This window comes from Ips typographus, linkage group LG2 (genome assembly GCF_016097725.1).
Source record: "Ips typographus isolate SLU linkage group LG2, UJ_Ityp_2.0, whole genome shotgun sequence".
Taxonomy (NCBI): domain Eukaryota; kingdom Metazoa; phylum Arthropoda; class Insecta; order Coleoptera; family Curculionidae; genus Ips; species Ips typographus.
Window position 1 is genome coordinate 8,178,798 of NC_138423.1, and position 4,710 is coordinate 8,183,507.

The following is a 4,710-nucleotide window of genomic DNA, read 5'->3' on the forward strand; positions in this document are numbered from 1 at the left end:
ATTTGGTCATTCTAAAATAATTGCTTCTTATTCAGAGTAAAATATAAACTTTGAGTTTTTCGCCTCCTGAGTGTGGGTCTGATCCAGTATTTTGGTTTACATCTTTGGTTGCATTTCCATCTTAGGTATAAAAATAAAGCCAATTTTCGTTTCATATTTTTTGTGTACCCCATATTTGGGGTAGAATGTATGTAAGCTGAGTGTCTTAAAGATATGGGTAATGAGAGGTAACTAATTATACATAAATAATAAAGCGACGCTTTTATAACTTATAACTGACGTTAATCCTAAAAAGTTGCTCCAACCCCAATTTTGGTGTCTCTGCATCTTACCCATTGCTCAAAACTAATTAATTAATTAGTTCTACCCCTTTGATTCTTGCAGTTTAGCTAAGTTGCCCCGATTTTTTACTGAACAACTATCACAACGTCATTAGTCTCAATATTAACCTGGATCACGTTTCTCTCTCTCTTCCCTGATTAGTAAATAGTATTTAAGTTGTTATGATTTTGTTACTAAGTTTTAAGAACTAACCAAAAGTAGATTTATTACTTTTGTTTTCTAAATACACGGCCGTTGCTTTGTTTCCCAGTTTATAAAAACAATTGCAGCCCTACTATTACAGTCCCACAAACTATTGGGTTCCCCCTTCTGATGGTGTTTTGATCTCAGGAAGGTCAACCTCCAGTATTCCTATGTCAAGTATTTGTTAAATTCGTATTTCAAATGCACTTGATTCTAAATGTACATTGTGCATACAATGTTGCTTTAAGATTAGAGACACTTTAGTTGTACTTACATAAAAGGTAATCTAAAACTGTATCTGGAGCAATCTATTTTAATACCGCAAGCACTAAACAGATAAAAAATGATCTTCCATAAAGTGATTAGAAGGCCACAAATTGTGCAAAAATGGGTTTATTCTCGTACAATAAATTTATTTTACAATATCAAAAGATATTCCAGTTCTACAGACCTTTCTGAAGGATATATTTATGTCAAACCCAAAAGATAAGTCCGATTTTTTTGTGTTTTACTATAATCTGAATTTGTTGATTGACACCGCTTTTGTCCCTGACTGTACCAAAATTTTGTAGTGTTTTTTCAGGTTATATTAATATCTGTCGCAATCAGAATATACAGGGTTATTCACGTTATTCGACACGAAAAATTGTGACTAAACTATTCACCACAATACTCATCCACAATACTAGGATAGAAATACTTATTAGAGGTATCTTATAAAAATATTTTCAAGATGTACCAGTGGTCCCAAATGCAGAAATTTGTCAAAATTGTATTTTTTCAAATACCTAGTAGCTGAAAATAAAAAAGAACTACATTGAGGTTTGATACCTGTAAACTTTACAGTTTCACAGATATTCGCTAGTTTGTAAAAATGTGGAACAAATTTTAACGTTTAATCACTCAACCTCTGTTTGATTTTTATTAACCAAAATTGGCTTGGCACTGCTAAAAAGCAGTTTTATGATTCATGGGTGCTAAAAACCTCATACATGTCTCATAATTTTAAGTCGAAATCTCTCAAACTCGTACTGATTTTGAATAATTTTTCTACCCCTTCAAAAATTAAACGAATCCAAACTTTTAATTTTGTTTGAAATGACAGTTATAATAGCAAATTAGAGACGTTTTTAGGAGTATTTTCTTTAAGATGTTTAATAATGTTGCTGAAGGATTTAAAAACAGAGTAGGTATGTGTACGTTTATAGTCGGATGGTCGCTATTTTAAACAATTTTTATGAATTGCATTTGTTTCTTGAATAGCAAATATACAAAATATTAAACCACTATTTTATTCTAAGCTTTATTTAGATTACACTCATAGGTATGTAATAAAGAAAGAAATCAGGGCGTCAATTTTTGACATCATACGTTCATTTACCTATACGTTTATATGTAAATATAGATGAGGCAATGAGTTTCAAAACTCGTTACTTTTTTCAGAATTCGCAAACTATGTTTTTTGAACTGAACTTTACCAATTAAGCTGTTTCCTTGTTGTTGTTGTATTATATGGGTAAAATAAATAATTCATGTGCGAAAGTTATTTTTGTCACCAAAAAAGTTTTGCAGGTAGGAAAAATAGTGACTTGAAAATTATGGTAATTTTAGCATTTTGTTAAAATGCTTCTAAATATTTTAACTGACGTACTATTAAAATTATATTGACTTTTGCACATTCTAGCAAGTGTCTCCAATTCCGAGGTCTTATCAGGTCAGGATTTACTTTCTCTTGTAGATCTTTTTTAACTTGTTTAACATCCTTACGCTGGCCTTTCTGTTTCACAACGAGTACTGTTATTAGTCGGAGTTGCAGTTACGGATGCATAAGACGATCTTGTCCAAACATCGTTAATGTGTGCCGATTGTGTCCCTTTCAAGTTAGCAATTTCCAACTTAAGTTGCTTATTTTCTTCCAATAGATGATTCATTTTCTCACTCATTTCAATAGTTTTTTCCAGTAAATAACCCAATGTTTTACTCATTTCTTCCATAAAACTCTGATCGACGTAATCATCCACTCGACTTCTTTTTCGTGTCCTTGAAGGCCAGCCTCCTTGTCCTCTCCATAAGTGTCCAGACAACGTTTGCATCTCCAAGTTGCTCTTCGCAAGTGGAACCCACGATAGTCAATATTCTCACATTTACCACGATAACAACTTTTGCACGACGTACATTGAATCATATTTTTGATATCATTAAATGGCAACTTACATTTCAAACAGTTCTCACTAGTATCATCAATAGGCACGTCACCTCCCATCCTCCAAACTCGTCGAGTTTCCGGCCGATAAAATTCCACAAAAATGCTTTATTACTATTGTTCACACTTAATTCTTAATTTGCCACCAGGTGCTTAACTGTTAAGACTGAAGCTGCATGCAGATCGATTTTATGCTTTTAATTTCACTAATACTGCGAAAATACCGATTTTGTAGCTATTTTTAATCCCAAATTTAACGAAAATCCGAGAGCTCACTATCAACAGGTCTGCTAGATATCGTGCACCAAAGTAATGACAAAATTCTCAAATAGATATTGAAAAAGAGATATTCGGATTCCAGTTGTCACTTGGCTATACCAGAAAAAAAGTGTCGAATTTAAAGCAAATTATCTATCTCTATCTACTCTCTAGTATACCTCTACCTGCTGACGTAAAACTCAGTTGAAAATCAAATCTGTCATCCTCAAAACCCCCGAATATCAAATTTTACCAAATAATTTCAAGTTGTTCACGAGTTATTTAAAAAAGACCATTTTAAAAAACTAACTTTCACCCCTTGTATTTCTGTTTCCGTTGACAATTCGTCTGAGGTAAGTTGTGCTAAATCGAATTATTTTTAAAAACTTCGTATTCCCTATCGTAGGATGCTCTTAACTTTTAGGTAATAAACTTCCCTTAGCTTGTGCTTCATTTTCTTTTAGATTTTCTAAAATTTTGTCCAACTTTTGCCATTTTCACTGACTGACGGGACTATCAAAATCACATCATTCAGGTAAAATAAATACTAAACAACATATCTGTAAAGGTATACCTTACTTTCAATGCCAAAAACAGTAAATATTTGCTGAATTAGGTACAACATAAAACATTATATGGACCACAGGCGTTAGGGAGGAGGATCCCTCGGGCCATAGGCCCTTTGGCTGTTTCGGTCTTCAGAGCATTATGTTCTCTCTAACGCCCTTGGTACATAAATAGCTTTAAAGTGCTTAAATAGCTATTTATGTAACCAGTTACGAAAAGTTCGATTTTGTGTAACGAATGAATGTTTGTAGGGCGAGCGCAGCGAGGTCCTACAATTTGAATGAGTTACACAATAAGACATTTTCGAAACGTGTTGCATACATAATTTTTTCTAATTTTGACCAAAAAGCTGTGAAAACCATTTTTTAAAGTGATTTAACACAAATATTCACTTTCATACCACCTTGTATAAACTGTGACAACGACATGTTATGATGGATGTCGCCCATATGTTTCTACGGAAATGCATAAAAACAGGGAGTGATGAAATGAACTTTTCATAACTAGTTACATAAAGTGATTCTTTTCGTAACTAGTTACGAAAAGTAAAACGTTTTGTCACTTTAATCAGTTTTGAAAAGTGTCACTTTATATGCCAAAATTAGAAAAAATATTTTTTTCCACTCCTACAGGGATATTGGTTAATTCCTTAAAAGTTTAGATAACGGATAAGTAGGCAATTGTCACCGCTTGGACAAATATGGAATCATAGGCTTTACGCCAGTGAGATATGAAATAGACCAATCACAGACTTTTTCATGATACGACTCTGAAAACTTTCTCTAACGTCAACAACTGTCTCCAAAGTCTTACGATGAATCGTCTCCGAAGAACAGCTGCGTGCGCGGCTTTTTGGGACACCCTGTACAATACCCGTAAAATTAACTTGCCGACAAATGAACACATTATTTCAAGACTGTTACATTGTAAAGTGCTTTAAGTTAGATTCCAAATACTTCAAAATCAAATTCATTAACAAATAATGCCTTATCACAAAACAAAAGTAGTATCCTCCAGTAAACCTATGTCAAGTATTTGTTAAATTCGTATATCAAATGCACTTGATTCTAAATGTACATTGTGCATACAATGTTGCTTTAAGATTAGAGACACTTTAGTTGTACTTACATAAAAGGTAATCTAAAACTGTATCTGGA